At 46.6% G+C, this 21,756-nt stretch overlaps 1 long non-coding RNA gene across 4 annotated transcripts in view; it reads left to right on the plus strand.

Annotated features, from left to right (window-relative positions):
- LOC128123177 (uncharacterized) overlaps positions 1-21,756 on the plus strand; it is a 286,853-nt gene that overhangs the window by 220,619 nt on the left and 44,478 nt on the right. For all 4 annotated transcript variants that reach the window (XR_008222589.1, XR_008222587.1, XR_008222590.1 and 1 more), the window contains 2 exons: positions 229-16,032; positions 21,610-21,738. This is a non-coding gene — a long non-coding RNA (uncharacterized LOC128123177). The remainder of the gene's footprint in view (positions 1-228; positions 16,033-21,609; positions 21,739-21,756) is intronic.

A 21,756-nucleotide genomic window follows, 5' to 3' on the forward strand; every position in this document is an offset into this window, starting at 1 on the left:
GAGAGGAAGTGGGTGGGGGAAATGAATGGAGGAGAAGGAAAAGGTAAGAAGGAGAGGTAAGGAAGGGGAAGGACAAGGGGAGGAGAGTGGGAGGAAGTGAGAAGAAGCTCAGAATGGCCAAAACATAAAGGTGGAGAGATCCTGAAGAGGACGCAGAGAGGGCTGGGGAGGCTTACCCTCGCCAATATGAGCTCCTGACTGGAAAGTTTGTGATCTCTCTTATTTCAGGAGTGCTTTAGAACGTGTAAAAAGCCTCTTTGTCCTATGTCATGGGATTGGAGTCAGAGCAATGGGCCTGGGACAGAAACTCACCACTCAGCAATCTGTTGGACGGTACACCACAGCCAAAGCCCTAGGAGGATGTGTGGTACTCCTATCTCTGGGTTGAGAGTCATCTGTCACCACTGACCATTGCTGCTGTCCTCTCTGGGGTGACCTGCCTCAGTAACCAGCTCTAGCTGTGTCAGGGGCTGTGAGAGGGGACCAACAGGCAGCAGTGGAACTCATGGCACATGCCTGGGTGGTAGGCAAAACCACTCCTGAGTGAGCCTTGGAGTGGCCAAACCCCAAGGACTAGGTGTACTGAGAACCTCATGATGTTATTGAGCATAGCTCTGATTGCTGTCTTTGTGGTCACCACAGCCCTCATAATCTGTGGGGTGTATGAAAACTCCCAGGGAGTTTCTAGTCCCTCACTGGGTAATGTTACTGGTACTTAACAATAATAGTGATTGACTTTCCAAGAATTGCTGCTGGAGCAGATTAATGCTTCAACTACAACCCTTAGAAAGAATTTAGACGTGTAGAATTGTTAGTAAGGTTAGGTTAAGATGTCTTTGTTAATTAATTTGAGGTAGAAAATCTTGGGGAAAAATTTAAAGTTTAGAAAGACACAGTTTTAATAGTTAAAGAAGGGACTCATTGAGGTCAGGTGACAGGAAAAATGGCAGCCTGGCTATTGCTGACTGATGTACCTTTCTTGCTAGGTTGGTTGGTGATCAAAGGTGATGATTAACTCCTTGTACCTATGTCTGCATTCAGCTTCCTGATATAAAAAACTGTTGACAAGTGGGTATGCATCCTGAGGATTTAATATAGAGTTGACTGGTTGTTTTTCAAATATAAATGTTTAGATTTGTGATTCTTTTAAGATTTTTTATAAGATTACCTTTTGAGATAAATGATAAAGTAATTGATCCTTTCTTTGTAACCGCAAAATGCAGCCTGCCAGTAAAAGAACTGGCTGAGAAAAGTATCTTGCTTGCTTACACTCTGTTAATCTCTAACAAGTCCCTTGGACATGAATGTATGTGGGTTCTTGGAGATAATTTGTTTTTCACCTATGATTCGTAAAATGTTTAATCATGTAAGAAATAGGGAAAACACGTTGTTTTTTTGCTTGTATCATTGCAATCATTCATTTAAAAAATAGAATGTAACCAAATCGTAATTTTTATACTGCTTGAAAGATTTTCCTGGGGTATACAAGCTGTGAGGGAAAAAATAAAGTTAGTTAGAAGGAAGACATCAAAAAAGGTACAGAAGAGATACATCTGGATAGAAGTATAAAGAGATAAGAGAAGATGATGGAGAGACCCTAAAAGTGTGTGTGTGTGTGTGTGTGTGTGTGTGTGTGTGTGTTCCCTTTTTCGCTGCCCCTAGAAAGTTAAGTTTTACCCCTGTCACTGGCCCCAGAGAATTAAGTTTTAGTCTCTCAGATAGAAAAGTCAAGTTGAGAGATTAGTCCGCCAACTCTGTGGATCCCCCTCAATCCCTGAGCTGCCAAAGGCCGTCCAGTCCCCAGCCTGCAGACTGGATCTCAATAACCAAAAAAACCAATCTACTGCTAACTAGCCCTGACCACACTTGTGTGGGTGTGTGCATACTCAGCCACCACAAGGCCCTGCCCAGCGCCTGGCTGTGTGCCCCAGGTGGGCTCCTGACACACCTCAGTACTGCTTGGTCTGGTTTTCTCTTCCTGAGCTGATCAGAGATTACAGGTTTTCAAACTGGTAAATCTCACCTTGTGGTCATTTTGCACTCTTGGCTATCCCATCTCACCAGGCTTCTCCTCATGACTCTTTTCCTCACACTTTTGTAATGTGCCTCTGTTCTCCTGCTCCCTGGTTCTAGCAGCTATGTGGTCTTAACTGAGCTCTCTAGCCTTCCCAGACCCTGTTTCTTTTCACCCTTTCCCTCTCTGCTCCTCCTCTTCTCTCCTGACAGGGCTTCCACTCACTCCAGAGATTGCTCCCACAGCTACACTTCCCCGAAGACAGGAGGCCCAGACCTCAGGGAATCTGGCACAGGAGGGCTTGGATTTGTCCCCAGACCTCCACCTCTAGGAGCTAAAGGGCGGAGAAGGCTTCAGAACTCAACTGCCTTTGCACAAGGGAGTAGGGAGAGGAGGAGGGAGACCTGGACTCTGCAGGAAAGAGCAGCTATTAGTCACCAGAGGGAGAAAAGAAAAGGAATTGGTCAAACAGCAGGTGGTCCAAGCAAGCTCACACAGCCCAAATCAGCCCTGAATTTAATAAGGGATGAGAACGAGAGGCAGTGACGGAAAGACATGACACTGCTTCGGTCTGGTCCCCCTCCTCCTTCTCCTCCTCCAGTCTATGGGGAGGAAGAAAGGTGAGTGGCAGACATGTGGGATGGAAGCTGTCTGGGAGTCTCCGTAGAGACCGAGGGAGGGAGGGAGTGGGGAGCAGGTGTAAGTAGTCGTCAAGAGCTGCTCGCAGTCCTTCTGAGCCTCTCCACAGGTACCCTTTGCATCCCTGTGAAAAGACGAAATCCTTTTTGGCAGACTGCAGTCTTTCCTCCAGGCCTTCCCTTCTGATACACAAGAACAAACACTATTTAAATAAACTTGCCAGTAACCGGCATCACCTTTAACTTCCAGGCTTCGTGTAGGTGCTGGGAGCTGTGTGGCTGTTGCCTGTCCGTAGGATAGGACCACCTGGGACTTGAATCAAAGCAGCTGGGATTCCTGCCCAGCATGAGACTTTTGTGAGATCGTATAACTGGAGATTTCAGGGTGAGATGCTTGGTCCCAGCAGCTCCAATAGGCCCTTGACCTCTCATATCCAATTGGCCAATAAACAGAATCCATGATGGAGAAAAACAGCAGAAGGAGGTTTATTTAATGTGGCCCCCATGGGAAGAAGAACAAAGAAGGGTCAAGTGACCCTGAATTCATCTTTGAGAAGTTGACCTGGGACATGGCAAGGGGGTAAGGGGTCTGCATAATTAAGCACCCTGGGCAGGGTGTGGTCAATTCCGGTTCTGGAAGGCCATCTTGTCTTCACTGGAGGGAAGCATTCTGATTCTCAGGAGATGATCACTTCTGCTTCTGGGTCTAGCCTTAGCATTGTAGATAATCATCCCGGGCCCATTTGGATGTAGTCTCCTGCAGGGTTGTCCTCTGCTTGGAAGTCGTTGGAGTCCTGTGGTGCTGTGATACTGTGAACATATCTCTTACATTCTAAGAGACTGGATCTTTAGCTGGACCTCACAGCTGAGTTGATGAAACACCCTGGGGTTGCCATCCCTGTGTACTCGGCCGGTTTGTTTAACCTGCCTCTAAGAGAACAAGGTAACAGGCAACCTTACTTGCCTTGGATTTCCTCTGTAATCAACTTTTACAACCCAAGCTAATGCATAGCTGTAATCTTAAGTTATGTACTCTCCCATGCCCCTGATCCAGAGTAATGCATGTGTGTTATGATAATCATTTGCTGGAAACAGCAAACAGGCAGGAAGCAGCCTTATAAAATGAATATCCATCATAAATACTGGAAGCAGCATTCCGATATTGCTTGATAGCATTTGTTTGTTTGTTTGTTATCTGGGTCAGTCGAAGTCAGTGACTTAATCCCTTGTAAAATCTGTTAAAGATTTCTATAAAGTATCTCTCATTCTCTCCCCATGGGATCCTTTCTGTGCTGTTCAGAAAAAGAGAGAGGAAAGCCTTTTGTTAGGGACAGACACACAGACACAGGCACAGATACAGGGACAAATTCACAAGACAGCCTTCAGGCAGGCAAAGACTCAGACTCACACAACAGATAGACAAGGAGGGCAGAGGACACACGGAGAGTGAACAGAGAGTTCAAATCTGGATTAAATGATACCAAGAGAAAGAACCTGCTTGGACTCATTCCTTAATGTGGCATTATTGGTGGCTCTGAGTTTATTATTGGTGTGTCCAAACCATCCACAGAGTCCCATGGCACAAAGATGTTTATCCTGAAGTTCAAGGTGATGCGAGAAGAAAGAGTAAGGAGACAAGAGCAGAGCCAGAGGGACAAGCTGGAGTGAGTTAGGCCAGAGAGAGATCTGTGCCCTCCTTAAGTCAGGTCTCTCAGCATTCCATCATGCAGGGAGGTTTACGGGACTCAGGAGCCTTCACCAGATCCTCATGAGGCTGCTCTGTGTAGCAATATGAGAAGTAAGCAATCTGCTAGGGTGGGCCATTTGCATAAAGCAACTGTCCTTCGATTGCTCAAGGACTCTTCACGGATGTAGAGGTCTGGAAGTCAGCTTCCTAGTGGTGTAACTGCCTTTGAGTTCCCCCATCTTCCTGTAAGTAAGCCTCACAAACTCTTCGGTTCACCAAGCTGGGCTTGGGTGGGACCTTTGCTCTGCCTGTGCCTCTCTACTGCCACAAAAGAGAATGCATGGCACGGATCAGAGGTGAGCAATGGGTAGACCCAGAAGAGGCACATTTGCACAGAATTCAAACTGGTGCCAAGTAAAACCAATGCCTACAAAACCCTTCAGTAGTTCAGCTCTCCCGGAGCCGAGTTCCAGGACAGCTTCATAGAGCACTGCCAGGAACAGGGTTAGAAAGGAAGTGTGACACAGATAGACAAAGGGAGGGGAATTGCAGCAGGGAGATCACTGCAGCCTTAGAGTCTTTGATGGGCGTGTTGTTGTGTTTGGGGAAAATGAGGGCAAGAAGGAAAAAACAAACAAAACAACAAACAAACAAAAGCCCCAGGATTGACTGGCGGCCGATGCCCCCTTTTGCTCTCTGGTGAATGTGTAGGCTGCTCTACCCACCTGCTCAGTGTCATCTCCCCTCATCGCCTCCTTAAAACTCTCTCTCTCTGCCACTTGTGCCCTGACATTATCAACCATGAGCAATTCCTGGAATATGCTGTGGGTTCTGCCATCTGATTTAGAACTATTTTCTCTGACTTGGATTTTCCTTTCCCGTCTTTCTCACCAGGCTGACACATTTTCTAAAATCTTCAGGACAAGCCTATTCTAGAATGACTGGCTTGGTATGTCCCTCTTCCTTGGTTCAGAGTCAGGGACCCCTATAGTCTAGTCTCTAACACAATTGGGGTGTTTACAGACTGTATCATTTGTATGTCTTTGTCCCTACTAGGCTCACTCTTGATGAATGAGACTGGTCTTAATAGCTTTGTGTCCTTAAGGCCTGGCAGTTTTCAGCACACAGTAGGTATTTTAAAAATAAATATATGAGGAAATGTGGATGTGTCATTTAGCATCTTTCTATCTTAGAACCAGTAATCTAAATTTAGGAATTTATTCTAAAGAAATACCACAAATGAAGGAAAAGAGGCATGCGTGTGCAAATACTCATTGCAGAATTTTTGTTAGTGCAAAACCAAAAGCCACTTGGATGTCAAGGACAGTAAACTGAGTCACAGCCTGTAGTGTCACCATCGATGAGACGAACCCCTGAGACTGTGGAAAACGTGAAAGAAAAGTGGTCCCTACATAATCTACAGTTTTGAGAAATGGTACCTACCTTATATATTTATTCTGATTAGAATTACGTAGCACTAAAATCAAGGACTAAGAGAGAATATACACGATAAAGAAAATTAGTTGTCAGACTAGGTTTGGTTAACTAAAGTGATTCATTCTTCTTTCTCTTGCAATGCTGTTATTATAGTATTTGTGTGGAGAAAGGAAACAGAGGCTCGGTTCATGGGCCACCCAATCCTGGGCTCTGTCTCTAAGAGATGGAGCTTGAAGAATAGCTTGTCCTCCCATGAAACAGCCTCAGAAAACCTGTAGACAACTTCAAATGCTCCGACTCCTAGTGTGACCCTGGGAGCCACAGCGTACTCCAGCGTTCTAGTGCTGCTCACAGTGGTGCAGAGATGGGCTGGAGCTATTCTCAGCATCTCTGTCTCACCCCAACCCAGCCTTGTCTTTATAAATCCTCAAAGGTGCTTCCTCCCCCGACCTTTGTCACTGGTCATTGCCTAATCTTCCCTGTCCCTGCTCCTTATCTGCTGCAGCAACTGCAATGGCTGGCCAGTTATTTACCAAACATCACATGCCAGGCCAAGGGAACCAGCATCTCCATTTGTTACTGTTATTCTTGCTACATAAATCTGTCTGGTGCCCTAGAAAGCCATGCAGATCCAGGCAAACAAGCACGCTGGTCACCCTCCTACAAAGTTTCAGTATCTAGGCTAAAGTTAACATTCTGAGCCAGTTGAATAAATCCCTGCCCTTATGGAGCTTGCAGCCTAAAATATAGGAGAGAGCTGACCAAAAAAGCAACAGGCAATTTGTGCACGCTGCTACAAAACTGAGCACCAGGTACTATGAGTGCATAGAATAAAAGCAATGGGTTTTGCACATGTGGATGGGTGTTCACACAGGCACACATATGTATCTGAGTAGTGTGTGTGTGTGTGTGTGTGTGTGTGTGTGTGTGTGTGTGTGTGTAGTTCTTTAGGGCAGAGAAGGTCCGCAGAACAGTTGGACTCTGAAAGAAATGCAATCGCTACACAAGCAGACAAGGAGGAGTGCTTTGGAGTACCTCCTGGGGTCTTCTCAGGTCTTGCTTTCTATAGCATAGTGTGTGTGGATGACCAAAGGTTCTGTGTGTGATCCAGAAGCTGGTCTTGGTTGTCATCCGCACACTGGGTTTTCCACTTTTAATAGAATGGAGTGTAGACTCCAGACCTTGCTGTCCATCGTGTTTGCTGTAGGAGTGTTTAAGCTGGGAATCCAGACTGAAGGCTCTTCTCCCTGCTCCATGGCAGCCCTTGCACCTGTCGGCCTTCAAGTGGGAGAGCAGGAGGGGGGAGGACAGTTTGGGGTAGAATTGGGTTCCAGTGTTGACGCCCTAACCCCACAGTGTGAGTGTGCTGGGAAAAGAAGAAATGAAGATCAGCTGTGCTGTTAGGGTGGGGCCCTAACCTGATAGGACTTGTAGCCTTACAACAAAGGAGACTAGGAAATGTCTGTCTGCTCAGGCACAGAGAGAAAGGACCTGCAGACAGAGGGCACAAGTAGCTTTTCATACTGCTCACTGGGAATCAGCTCTTCCAAGGTCTGATTCTTAGACTTGCAAGCTCTGGAGAATACATTTCCATTGAGCCACACCCCCTGGGGTGTTCTGTGAGTGAGCCTAGCTAAGACAGGGCTGCTTTACTAGTTCCCAGTGTGCTCTCCCTAACCAATCAGCACACAGGAGCGGGGGTCTTAGGCTATGGATCCCCCATTGCAAAAAGTGGGGGGCCAGTCCAGAGGAGGTGAACAATAGAGAGCTAGTCATTTACAGAGGAACAGGAGAGAGGATGCCTTCGATATCATGAGGATGGAGCTGTGATCTTTTGGAAGAGACCACCTACCATCAGGCACGTGGAAGGGAACAGTAAGTTCTCTCCTCTTCCTCCCACAATCAGAACATTTGAAACTGTAACCAAAGCCCAAAATCTGGAGACCTCACCTTGTTCCAGAATCCAGAACTCTTTCTTTTGGCTTTTGGCTAGATGTGGTTTAGAACCTGTAAACTGTTTGCTATTACATCCCAGTCTATCCTCATGACCAAGCTTGACTGTAGGAGGCCTTGCATTTACCCTTGTTTATCAGCTGAGCAACTTGAGGTTCAGAAGCCAAGGACCTTGTTCAAGGTCACACACCTATTGAGTCAGAGACCTGGTCCCAAATAAGTTTGCCTCCCTCCAAATCCTGTGCTTTCGTTTCTTTTTTTCACCCCATGCCCTGGGACCGAGAAGTGTCACATATTAGCTTGATGCAGGCTGTCCCTCTGCCCACTGCCAGCAGGAATCTCTTCTCATTCTTGTCCTGTGGTCAGGGAACATGTGTCCTGGGGTGAGAGGAAAGCCCAGAGCTATTCATTCGACAATTGCGCCTTTCAGTCTAGATTTGTTTTTTGATTTGTTTTCTGTTTGTCTTTTCTTCTGGGGAGGGAGGGCGAAGTGGGGGAGCAGCAGCCTTTTCTGGGAGCTCTGTTGATTTCTGCTTCTGCTGTGTAGGGATTTTCAATGACGAGGCTTTGATTTTCCTGCCTCCTTGGGAGAGTCATGCAATTTTTTAAAAATCCACTGGCTCTGGTAGTCCATTTCTGCTCCACGTAGCCTGCTGAGGAACCCAAGGCCTCCAGACTGAGCCAATTTTCTTTCTCTCTGTTTTGCATGAGATGTTGAAAAGTCCTTGACTCAGGGTACTTTGCTGGAGTTGAGACTGAGAGCTAGTGTACGTGTGTGTGTGTGTGTGTGTGTGTGTGCGCGCGCGTGCGCGCGCGTGTGTATTTGTAAGGCAGGGAGAGGGCACCTCTAGGCAATGAGTCTTTGCTGCTCTGCATCAGAGTTCTTGAGCTGGAACACACGAGCCTATGGTCTCAGCTATAAGGATCCGTTGCACAGCCAGAAGAGGACATGAGTGAGCTTGCATCTGCTCAGGTCAATTGCGCACACTGGAGAGTGCAGATGCTGACATCAATTACATGTATGCTCAAGCAGGTGGAGTAGCGAGACATAAGCCAACCAAATACCCGTAGATACACAAGTGTGCTCTCCAGCCTATGTGCAGTCTCAGGTGTGAAGACCTCTGTGAAACATACAGCCCGAGACTTGCTGTGAGCATCTATGCCAATGCATTAGCTATCAGATGATTCTGTGAGCATGTGGACCCACAAAAACATGTATGGGGCACCAAGACACCAAGGTCAAGCCTTCATCTTGCTTTCTACAAGAGTAGATATTTTTCAGTATATGTAGGAGTGAGCATAGACAAGCATGCACTTGTATTTGTGTTTCTGTTTGTGTGAACATATGGGCATCCCAGGGCGTGTCTTTGTTGGTGTGGGTGCACATTCCCCAGTGTGCATCTGCAACTCCAGAGCACATGTTCAGAGGGAACTCTGAGAGAGAGGCGCCTGGATGTGAGGCTGAGGATGTAGGGCCTCATTTGCATGGTGTTCCCCTGTGTTTGAGCTTGCTGTGTTCACAGCCCTGGAGAATTTCAAACAACAACAGTGACACCAACAAAGAGGAATGGAAAATGATGTAACCCTGCATACATTTCTGGAGCCTCGGGAACGGTCCCTGCGCAGGCTACGATTCCAGCAGTGTCCGTTACCATGGCTATGGCTAAAGAGACGCTGCTGGCTTCTGTTTATTTTTAAATCCCCATCCCCGTGACACCCCTCTCTGGAGCTCAAACCTCATCCTATCCACCCCAAGCTTCCTTCCCTCTGCTCAGAAGGTGAGATCTCAACCCTCTCCATACTCCGAGGGGGACCTGGGAGGGTATTCCAACCCTTACACCCCACCCTCCAGAAATCCAGGTGCCTCTGGGCCAGGGAGGGTGTTACTCTAGACCAGGAGGCTCCTGGCAAATTGCAGAACTCAGTGGAGGGAGCCGCCTTCATGCTTGTGTTTAGTGTGAGCTTCTGGTCCAGCTTATGGTTACCTGACTGCCAGGGTTAATAGGAATAAGTCCACACAGAGAGTTCTACCACTGATTTCATGATACCTACAGCCCAGGCTGGGGGTAACGGGGTAGACAGAGGGAACCTCAGCAGATAGGGTCCGGTCCCAGGCTTCCTTGGGCAGGTCTTCGTGCAATCTAAATTTTCTCCTTTTAGTCCCCTGTCTGATTTGTGCCTGGGTGAGGAGGAGGCCAGCCAAAAGAAGTGGTGATTTCTTTCCCTGAGAGAGCTGAAAGGCTGGGCAGGATTGAGCTGAGGCGTGTCTTCCCTTGCCCACAGGGTTTGGGCTATACAAAGGCAGGGCAAACTGAGCCCGAACTCATAGGTTTCCTTTGTAGTTTTTCTAGTCCAAACTGCACTGGCACCCAGTTGTAGGTTCAGGGTAACATAGAATAGAGAAGGCTCACACTGACATTTCCCAGTGTGGATAATGAGCATCTGTGGCCCATGACTTCTCTCCTCAGGCAGTTAGATGCTTCAAGAAAAGATGATCCTTTCTTACTCTGCCCTTCATAGTGCCTTTGGGAGAGGACCTGTCTTAGTCACTGTTCTATTGCTGTGAAGAGACGCTATGACCAAGGCAGCTTATAGAAGAAAGCGTTTAGTTGGGGGCTTGTTTATACATTCAGAGGGTTAGTACATGATCATCATGGCAGGGAGCATCATGAGAAGGTGTGTGTGGCAGCAGGAAGGCAGGCATGATGCTGGAGCAGTAGCTGAGAGCTTACACCTGGATCCAAAGGGGTGGGGGGGCAGAGAGAGAGAGAGAGAGAGAGAGAGAGAGAGAGAGAGAGAGAGAGATATTGAGCCTGGTGTGGGCATCTGAAACTTCAAAGCCTACCCCCAGTGACACACCTTCTCCAACAAGGCCATGCCTTCTAATCCTTCCTAAACAACCCACCAACTAGGAATCAAACATGAGCCTCTGGGGGCCGTTCCCATTCAAACCACCACAGAGCCCTCATTACAGCGGGTGGTCAATGAATTAACGCTTATCTAGTTAAGGCCTCCAAGCCTGTACAGAGCATTGGCTGTGGGCTTTTCTGTTCTCAGTGGGGCTTTCTTATTTTAAAAAATGAGGGACTAGATCGAGTTATCTCTACCCATCCAGCCTGACATTTCATAATTCTATTAACTAATTGAATCGGATGGGCATTATGGAAAATGTTGAACAACAGGCTGATTTTTTTTCTTTGAACATGAACCAGATTCCCTGGGTCAGAGTCAGGTCAGCAGAAGGAAAAACAAGCAGATGACGACACCCCCCTCTCTGTGCACAAATGGGCAACATCAGCAGAGCACGCCGGAAGTGTGCAGTGGGAATTGGCAGGTGTGTGCTTTCTGAGAATTGCCCTGAAATTTAGGCACTTTGGTGGCTAGTGGTCACAGGCTCCTTTCACCTCTAGCATCTAGTTGAGTCCCTGCGGTGCCTTCAAGGGACTAAAACAGGCACTTTTTGATAAGTTTTGGGTTTGAGAAACAGGTCAAGTCCTTCAACAGAAACAAATAAGGGTGTGACTTGGTGTGGCCAGAGACACAAGGACTCCTAGGTTTTCCTAGGACACCCTCTTGATCACCTCATCCCTTCTGATTACTAAGAATTATGGATTGAATTGTGTCCTTAAAATTCATAGTCTGGTGGTTCTTAATTAGAAACAAGGTCTGTCCTAACCCACCCCTCATCTGCCATATGGTGGCATGGGCAGGGGAGAGATGCCCTTCCCACCCCCCTCCTCTGCCCATCAAAGCCTAAAGCAGGTGGGAGAGCTGGCCCTAAGGTTATAAGAGTGAGAGAGCTTTTTCTGCCCGCCCCCACTAGCTGCAACTCTCAGGAGAGTGGCCCCTGCACCTCACCGGAGCAGTACAGTAGAGCCAAACCTTTGGTGGAGATGTAGGTGAGCCAGTCCCTAAGTAGTGAGCATGAGAGAGCTGTCCCCACTATTTGTCTGTCGTGTGGCAGTGTGGTTAGGTGAGAGATGCCCCCCCATTACCCCTCACCACCTATGACAGATGAGGGAGCTGACCCTCTCCCTTACCACCTGCAGCACTCAGGAAACTGGACCCTGTTCCTTCCCTGGGCAGCACAGTAGAGCTGACCTTGTTGGCAGAGGTGTGGGTGAGCCAGCCTTGAAGTAGTGACCATGGGAGAGGTGTCCCCATTATTCACCTGTCTGGTGGCAGCATGGGCAGGGGAGAGATGCCCCCACCCACCCATCAATGCCCGAGGCAGGTGGGAGAGCTGGCTCTGAGGTCATAAGAGCAGGAGAGCTGTCCCTGCCCCTCACCAATGCAGCACTCAGGAGAGTGGCCCCTACACCTGGCCTGGGCAACACAGTAGAGCTGGCCCTGAAGGTGTAGGTGTGGGAGAACCAACCTGAGGACGTGAAAGCAGGAGAACTGGCCCCGCCCCTTGCTCATCTATGCATGGGTGAACTAGCCAGGACAATGTTGGAGAGCTCATCTTGGTGGTAAAGACAGGGGAGAGCTGGCTGCTGAACTGACCAACCCTGCAACTACCCAGGCCAAGAACCAGGATTATGTGTTGGCCCACCCCAACATCTGCCCCATCTGTGATCTTCTGGAGCAGGGTTGCGGGGGGAGCATTGGGGGTAGGGATGGCTGCAGGATCTCCACCTCCACATATAGGCAGCAACAGGATGTCCAGGAAGAGTCCCAGTGAGGGTCCAGCATCTATGGTGTAGCAGAGATCAGGGGCTTCAACCAGACCAGTGATTCTTTGGGATGAACACTTGCATGTAAAAATGTATGGATAAAGGGGTTTATGTGTAACCCACTGTATCACACTGCAGCTTCCATGATGAGAGAGTCTCCTTTTCTTCCTTTTTTCACCCCCTTTTCTTCTCTTAAATTTTATTTTGGTTTATTTGGGGAGAGGATGGGTGAGATCCAGGGACATGGTGTGGAGACATGATGTGAAAGACACAAAGAATAAATACCAAGAAAGTTAAAACAACAAGGAATAAATAGAAAGAAAGTTAGAAAAAAGAAATAAGGTCTGTAGAGAGGTAATTAATTGCGATGAGGTCATCCTGGTGTGTTTTATATAAAGGGGGAACCCTGGGGCAGTGGTTATAATTCAGTGTCACAGCACCTGTCTCACATGCACAAGGCTCTGAGTTCAATCCTCAATATTGCCAAAAGATGTGTGTGTGTGTGTGTGTGTGTGTGTGTGTGTGTGTGTGTGTGTGTGAGAGAGAGAGAGAGAGAGAGAGAGAGAGAGAGAGAGAGACAGAGAGACAGAGAGAGAGAGACAGAGAGACAGAGAGTTGGGGTTCAGGGTGTGTGTGTGTGTGTGTGTGTGTGTGTGTGTGTGTGTGTGTGAGAGAGAGAGAGAGAGAGAGAGAGAGAGAGAGAGAGAGAGAGAGAGAGAGAGACAGGCAGACAGACAGAGAGACAGAGAGACAGAGAGTTGGGGTGCAGGGTGTGTGTGTGTGTGTTGAACACAGAAATACTGCCAGAAGGTGAAGGTCACGTGACAGTGAAGGTAGGTCAAGCCAAAGTCAGTGGATGCCAAAGGTTGCCTGAAAATGAGCGGCAGCTTAGGAGAGGCACGGTGCAGTCCTCACCTGCCTGTGCTTAGGAGGCATCATCTTGGGCTCAGACTTCCAGACTCCAGAGTGCCAAGGCAATGCATTTTGCTTGGTTTTGGCCCCAGCCTGTGGTGTTTGATTCCTTTAGCTGTAGAAGATTCACACAGTAAGAGATGCCATGTGCTGGAGAGAGCCTTAAGTCTCAGCCATTCCCCACTCCGGACCCTCACGCTTCCCTCTTCCAAGATGTCACTCAAACACATCAGGTAGCAGGTAACATACAAACAGCCGACTATCCCCAAAGAAAGTGATTTTTTTTCCCAGCTCAACTCAGCTTTGCAGCTATTTCCATCCACCAGGAGGTCCTTCCTCCTTTCCCACCCAAATCCCACCTGCTGCAGTCTCAGGCTATTCTGCTTTATTTTGCTCTCAAGAGACAATGATCAACTGGAACGCCCACCTCCAGAAATCAATCCTTTGTTGTCTAAAAGTTACACATGGAATCTCTCTCCCGGTTCGCTGACAGCTCCCACCTTCCAGTTCAAGGTAAACCTTCAGCTCACAGCCTAGGAAACGCCCAGGCTCTCAACCGGGCAAACGTTCCTGTGCAGTGACCTTGCCTGTGACATCCCCATCCCAGCTGTCGCCCCATCCCTCCCCTGCTTCCCTGGGTCCTTCAGCACAGTCCTTCCAAAGACAGAGCTTGTTTTGTGTGCCTGAGCATGCCTTGTCTCCAAACACAGTGTGGAGAGGAGTCATGGGGACGGAGCTGCGGTGGCCGCACGCTCACAGTGACCGATGAGAGGGCCTGATTGCTTGTGCATGGCTGCTGAAAGGGGTCTTGACATTTTAAGTGCTCGTCAGAGTGAGGAATGACAGCAGCAGACAATGAGACACTTCCTCTTTGCCTTTTGCTGGCTATTAATAAGGGTTTCTGATTCCATAGAAGTGGGAGAGACTCTGGGCCACTGGCTTGACGGAGCCTTCTGGGATTTTTTTTTCTCTCTCACTTTGTCTTTCTCCCTGTGCCTCTCTCCTCTTCTCCCTGCCCGTCTCTCCTCTAGCTTCCAGGGTCTCTCTCCCCCAGGTGTGGCTGCCTGTTTGTCTTGGAGTTGGAATTGCTCGTGTTCAGGAAATGGCGTGAGGCAGCTGGTCTCAGCCGTGACTTTGGCTCTCCGCTGGAGTGTTGCCGGTCTCTGAATCCCTGTCCTGATTTCCCCAGGGCTGCAGTGGACTGGAAGGGAGGTTAGGAGCTGGCAGGGGAGAAGGGTGTGAAGCTGGTAGTGGGAAATGGGCTTCTGGGAAAAGCCACTCACAGGGACCATTAAGGTTGTCTGTACGTGCTGGGGCAGAGAGATGGGAGACAATTTCCTCTCCCACTTTCCCTGTCTGCATCCTTCTCTCCCTTTCTGTGGTCCCTCCATCAGTGCTAGTGGCCACGTGATCCTCCTCAACCTTGCTGGGCAATGGGCTGCCTCCTGGCTTCAAGGAGAACGTTCTATGACTGGATCTCAGAAGGGATTGTTTGTATTGCTAGATTCATGGTTCTGAAGTTTATCCTCTTGCCAAACTAGGGAGATCAACCATTTTGACAGCCAGAATGCAGTTTTCCTCAGTGTGAAAACTGGGGCAGTGCCCAGTGAACCAAACCCCTTAGTTACCCCTCCTCCCGATCACACCACGACCTGGCTTCGGGTTCAGTAAGTTGATACAGGGGATGGACGGAGGTGAGCTGGACAAGAATCCTCAGAATGGAGCAGCCTGCCTTCTTATACCAGTAAAAGAACAAAGAAGAGTGAGCGTCCACTGTGACCTTTGACTCCTTAGGGGATCCACGTGAAGTGAGGAACATGCCCCGGCTCTCAGGCTGCCTGGCCTTTTATCCTCTCTCCGTCCCTCTTCCGAACACCCACTCTAGCCTGGAGTCCAGGTCCAAAGCCTATCCCTTTCTTCTCATTCAATTACATAAACAATATGAGCTTTGCAAACAGAAAATTACAGGCTGCAATAATTGAATCCTTCCCTGGACTTGAAGCTTACAGGGCGGAGGTGTGTAGTGCCTTCTGGATACCCAGCCTTGCCCCAGGGCCTCACTTTCACTTAGTCAAGTCCTAACCAACATTTAAACATCATGTTGTAGCTAATGGTGTTTCTACCTCTACCAACTCCCTTGAATTTTACAACTATGTGAAGTCAGTTATCCAGCAAGCCTTCTGTGCCTGTGGGTTTTGCATCCATGGATTCAAATAGCCACAGATGGGAAGCATTTGGGGAAAAAAATGCCCCTGTACTGAACATGTGCTGATGTTTTTCTTGTCATCATCCCTAAATATAATGGAACTGCTATTTGCTTGGTATTTATATTGTATTGCGTATTATAAAGAATACAGAGATGATGTAACTTTTGTGGGAGGCTGTGCATAGGTTATTTGTAAATACTGCACCATTTTGTGTAACAGACTCTAGCATTGTAGGATCTGGGTATTCACAGGAAGTCTTAAGACCAATTGGCTGTCACCTCTGATCTTATTATTGTTTATTATTCTCTTTTCACAAAGGGGTGATATCTGAGGCATAGAACCATTCTGAATGTTCAAGGGGACATAACAAACACTTATTTCACAGCTCAGATCCAGGTCCAAGTTTTCTGCAATGGATTTCATGTTTTCCCAAGTGCAGCCACATTCCACCTCCCACCATCCTTGACCAGCATGTGGACCTGCCACCTTTAGTCTGCCATGGTCCAGGGTAAGTAAGAGGGTAGCTATTTTTCTCTTGCAAGTTCAAGTCCATGAGTGTCTAGAGCAGTGGTTCTCAACCTTCCTAACGCTGCAACCCTTGAAGACAATTCCTCATGTGGTGACCCCCCCCAACCATAAAATAATTTTGTTGCTACTTCATAATTACAATTTTGCTACTGTGGCGGTTTGAATAGGTATGGCCCCCATAGACTCATGGGTTTGAATGCTTGACCCATAGGGAGTGGCACTACTATGAGGTGTGGCCTTGTTAGAGTAGGTGTAGCCTTGTTGGAGGAAATGTGTCACTGGGGGAGAGCTCTGAGGCCTCATATGCTCAAGTTATGCCCAGTGTGGCACACAGTCTCCTTTTGCTGCCTACAGATCAAGATGTAGATCTCTCAGCTCCTTCTCCAGCACTATGTCTGCCTTCTTGCTGCCAGGTTTCCTGCCGTGACGATAATGGACTAAACCTCTGAAACTGTAAGCCAGGCCCAATTAAATGTTTTCCTTTAGAAGAGTTGCTGTGGGGGGTGGAGAAATGCCTCAGCGGTTAAGAACATTGGCAGTTCTTCCAGAGGTCCTGAGTTCAATTCCCAGCAACCACATGGTGTCTCATAGCCACCTATAATGGGATCTGATGCCCTCTTCTGGCATGTAGGCTCTATATGTAGATATGGCATCATATATATATAATAAACAAATCTTTTTTTGTTTTTTTAAACAGTTGCTGTGGTCATGATGTCTCTTCACAGCAAAAGAAACCCTACCTTAAGACACTACTGTTAGGAATTGTAGTTTAAATATCTGATGTTCAGGATATCTGATATGTGACTCCTGTGAAAGGGCCGTTTGACCCCCAAAAGGGGTCATGAGCCACAGGTTGAGAACCACTGGTTTAGAGCAACATACAAAATTAAAGCCACTGTCCCAAAACCTGTAAGAAAAATTCTGCCAAGACAGTTACTGGGCCCTCTAAAGAGAGCCCTCCACGCCTGCCTCCACCCCCAGCCCTTCTTATCACATAGGTCTGCTGAAACCCTTTCCTCTAGGACAAAGGCAGCCACTTTGGTTTCACTTTTCCTGTTCTTCTTTTAAAGTGGAGCCGAACACGAATTCCTTAGACTATGGCAATGACTTCCCCCTTGTCAGCATTTCCTCACCAATGCTGTTTGGCGTCTCATCTCACCGTCTTACATTCAAAAAGCAGGCACCACAATTTTATGTTTGAGGCATGGGAAGCTGGGAGTTGAGCAGCAAAGACATTCTTCCAATACAAAGTAGAACCCAGGATGACTACCAACCAGCTAGGCCCAGGTCTCTAATATCATCCCACAGGATTGGCTGGGGAGGGGGCTCTGACAATCTCCCCTTCTCCAGAGCAACCTCATCTTTAAATCGGCCCATGGAATGTCATCCTTCACACACTCTTTGCCTTTCATCATGTGTCCATTAAATTCGCCCTCATTTCTCATCTTCTTAGTTATTTAATAAACATCTCTCACAAAGTGAGGCTCTAAGAAAGACTCAATTGCTCCTGCTCTTTGCAGGGTAATAAAAGTTCAGGCTGTGTAAAACTACACAAGGTACTCACTCTGTGATATCTGCTTCTCCCCGGAGCCCCATCTCCTGCCTCTTTCCCCCAGCATCATACTCTATAGTTACGCTAAACAGCTTATAACTCCTTTGCTGCACACGGCGGGAGGCTTCACTTTCCACTGTTTTTATGTACACTGCTCCATCTCCCTAGAGTGCCCTTTTACTTCACGGGGCTTCATCCCACTCCATCATCCGGGCTCAGCCCAGGCATCACCCTCACTAGAAATCCTAAGCAAGTCTGAAGGTGGTCCAGTCTTCTATGCTAGGAGTCTATAGTTTTGTAGGAATTTTTTTATTCCATTAATTAATTTGTTTGTTTGTTTATTATGGGGGAGTGGGCTGCATGTGGGGAAGGGCCACTGTACCTGTGTAGCAGTCCAAGGACAACTGACGGAAGTCAGTTCTCTCCTTTTATCATATGGGTCCCTGAAACTGAACTTGGGTCACCAGGGTTGGTGGCAAGCATCTTCATCCACTGAGCCATCCTGCTGCCCAAACTGGGATCTGCTTTTAGAGGATGGTTTCATGTTTCTGTGCTTAAGTCACCCACCTCAGCAACTAATCCCCTACCAGACACTTGTTACACAAAGACTAAGCCATTCTCTCTATGCCCCAGCAGCTAATACAAGCTCATGAGACCACTAGACAAATCTTTGCTGAAAGTCCTTCAAGCCCCATGTTTAGCTTGGGTGGCAATGTATGCATAATTGGATCTTCTCAAATGCCTAGACTCAGATGCCTTTCCATGGGTCCTGGTTCCCTCCATACAAAAAGAAGTTTATATTGAGTTCTTAGAAGTTGCCATTGTAGCCAGGAATCACAGGTACTAATGGAAACTGTTGCTAGTACCACAAAGTCCTTTCTCACACATCAACGTGTCACTGATTTTCTAGAAGATTCTAGAAAGCAGGAAGGAAAGTCTAAGGCCAGTGCAAAGTTCACCTGCCAGTCAAGGTGATCCATAAGAGACAGACAAAGCAGAAGAAATGATTCCTTCTCTTCTAAGGACTCTACAGGTGCTTCAATATCCAGAGCATTCCTACCTAAATGGAGATATTTGCCATGATCCTGGTAAACACGATCCAAGATGTCAATTCTTTGCAAATGAATTGATAATTCTTAAATGTACTCATGGTTAAAATCCCGAAAAGATTTTTTTTATAGAATATAAGAAGGCAAGTTTGAAATCCATATTGAAAATATAATTACCAAGGGCTGAGGATGTAGATCAGTGGTTGGCAAGACCCTGGATATCAAAAGATACTATTAGTATGTCAGGTTTTTGCGATAGAGTCTCATGTAGCCGAGGCTGCCCTCTAACTCATTGTGTGGCCCAGTATGCTCTTAAACTCCCTGCCTCTGTCTCCCAAGTGCTAGGATTACAGGTGTATATCATCACATAGGTTATTGCTATCCAAATACACTGTGTATGTACATATATATATATATATATATGTATATATCACAGGATTTTACTATTTAGAATATATCCATATATTACTGTTTATATCAAACAGTAAAATTCTGTGATAGACACATGCAGAAAGCTGAGAAACCAGAATGTCAGTTTACAAATAAATGTATATATTTGCCAGGCCCATAGTAAGTACTGGGGCCATCAAATTAAGGTGACATTTCATATCAGTGGGACAATAAGTTAGAGAAAGACAATTGACTATTCCTGAGGAAAAAGTAGATTTTCATACCCACTATCAGTCATGGAAATCAACTCTAAGAGCTTATAAGCCTACATATGAAAATGTATGTAATTTTTGGAAGGGACTAAAGAATAGTTGATGGCCTCAGGGTAGGGAGGGCCTTTAAAATAAAATAAAAGATATGGAGCCGAACTGGCAAACTACTGTTTGTGGGTTAGATCTGCACTGCCATCTCTCTTTGTCTAAAAAACCCACAAAGTTTTATTGGGACACAGCCCATCTATTTGCTTTCTTATCGTCTGTGACTGCCTTTATGCTACAACAGTGTCATCGAGTACTCAGTCACAAGGACTGTATTACTTGTAAAGCCAGAAGTATTTACTATCTCGCCATTTACAGAAAGAATGCTGACCCTTGGCATAGAGTTAAAAGATTGATAAATATAACTACAAAAATGTAGCACATTTTAGTCACAGAGATGCTGTGAGCAGAGTTCAAAAGGCAACAGCAGACTTGAAGGCAATATTTGGAAGATATATATCAGATAGTGGATTGACTGAGGACATGTGGAGACAGCCTACAAATCAAGAGGCCACTCTGACAAGAAAGGAACCATCATCCCACAGGAGTGGGCAGAGGCCAGGGACAGGAAATTCACAGAAAACCTTCCAGTGGCCAATAGAAGCACAAATGCATTGTCTCACCTCATTGCATCCTTCACTGCAAGCCCAGAGGAAAGAAAAGAGCAAGGGAATTTTAGAAACGATTTATTTTCTAATTTTTATGTATGTCTGCATACCATATGAGTGCCTGGTGCCCAAGGGGGCCAGAAGAGAACAGTGGATTCCCTGGGACTGGGGTTATTGATGGTTATGAGCCACCTGAGGGTGCTGAGAATTGAACCTAGGTCCTTTTGAAAAGCATCCCGTGCTCTCAAGCACTGAGCCATCTCTCCAGGTCCCAAGAAATGTTTGATGAAAGAACTGTTTATAAAGGTGTGATCTAGAGGAACCACACACATGCACACATATACATGCACATACACAAACTGTGACACAGTACTCTGAGGTTAGCAACTTAACATTATACATATTTTATATTATATATACACATATATATATTTACTACAATAAAATAGCATGGACATTCTCCAAAAGATATTAATGAAGGGAGTAAACAGTGTTTTAAAATATTTGAATTTAGGGCTGAAGGTGGAGCTCCACAGTGCAGAACTTGCCTCTTAAAATCCTTGGTTTTGGTCTCCAATACCATGTACACACACACATGCATACTCTCTCACACATACATACACACACATGCACACATGCATATGTACACATACACATGCACACACACATGCACACTCATCCGCTCTCACAAATACGCATGTACACACATGCACACTCACACACACACATGTGATCGCCCATAGGCACACTTACACAAAGACACAGGCAACGTGAAGATAAAAAATGTGAAAACTCAAAAGTGTAAGCATAAGAATCTGGGATGGCTATATTTCTACAAAAACAGGTTTTAACTCAGTTGATATCCCTCAGTCACTGTGCTTAGCCAGATGACATCACCAGTGTGCAGCACACTCTTGAGTCCTAGTATTAGGGAGGCTGAGAGAGGAGAATTCTGAGTTCAAACATAGCACATTTTAGGCTGGCCTGGGTAACATAAAAAGATGCTGTCTTTAAAAAGACCAAGTAAAAGTAGACCTCAAGACTAGAAATATCACTAGGAAAAAAATTTTTTAAGTATAGATCCCTTTGCTATGAGCAAGGGCATCAAGATCTTGGTGGGGAAACCAGCAGAGATGACCAAACCAAACTAGTGGGAACTCATGAAATTTGGATCAACAGCTTGGAGCCTGCATGGGACTTGGCTAGGCCCTCTGCATAGCAAGACAGTTGTGTAGCTTGATCTGCTTAAGGGGCCCCCTGGCAGTAGGCTCAGAATCCATCCCTGGTGCATGAGCAGGCTTTTTGGAGCCCACTACCTATGATGGGACACCTCACACAGCCTTGAGGCAGGGGGAAGGGCTTGGACTTGCCTAAACTAAATGTGCCTCCCCATAGGTGGCCTTACCTTCTTGCAGGAGGGAATAGGAGGTGGGTTAGGAGGGGGAGGCTGGAGGGGTGGGAGGGAGGAAGAGGGGAATCTTTCATTGGTATGTAAAATGAATAAATTTTTTTAAAAAAGTATAAATCCCTTAAAAACAAGCTTAATAATCTTAAATGTATGCATCAAAATATAGAAAATAATCCAAAATATGAAATCCACAAATAGAGTATTTATTTTATCACATTCTTCTCTGTAATTAGCAGACCAAGTGTGAAACTGTCAATGAAATATGAATGGTTTGATGAACAAGGACCTGTTCTACTCAAAGCCTGAAGATGTGACAGAAAGCCTAGAGGCCTCAGAAGTGTAGAGGAGGCATCAGACAGGAGGTGAGGCTTTGGGTGTAC

The sequence above is a fragment of the Peromyscus californicus genome, unplaced genomic scaffold (assembly GCF_007827085.1).
Source record: "Peromyscus californicus insignis strain IS unplaced genomic scaffold, ASM782708v3 Scaffold_11__1_contigs__length_118956290, whole genome shotgun sequence".
In the NCBI taxonomy this organism is placed as follows: domain Eukaryota; kingdom Metazoa; phylum Chordata; class Mammalia; order Rodentia; family Cricetidae; genus Peromyscus; species Peromyscus californicus.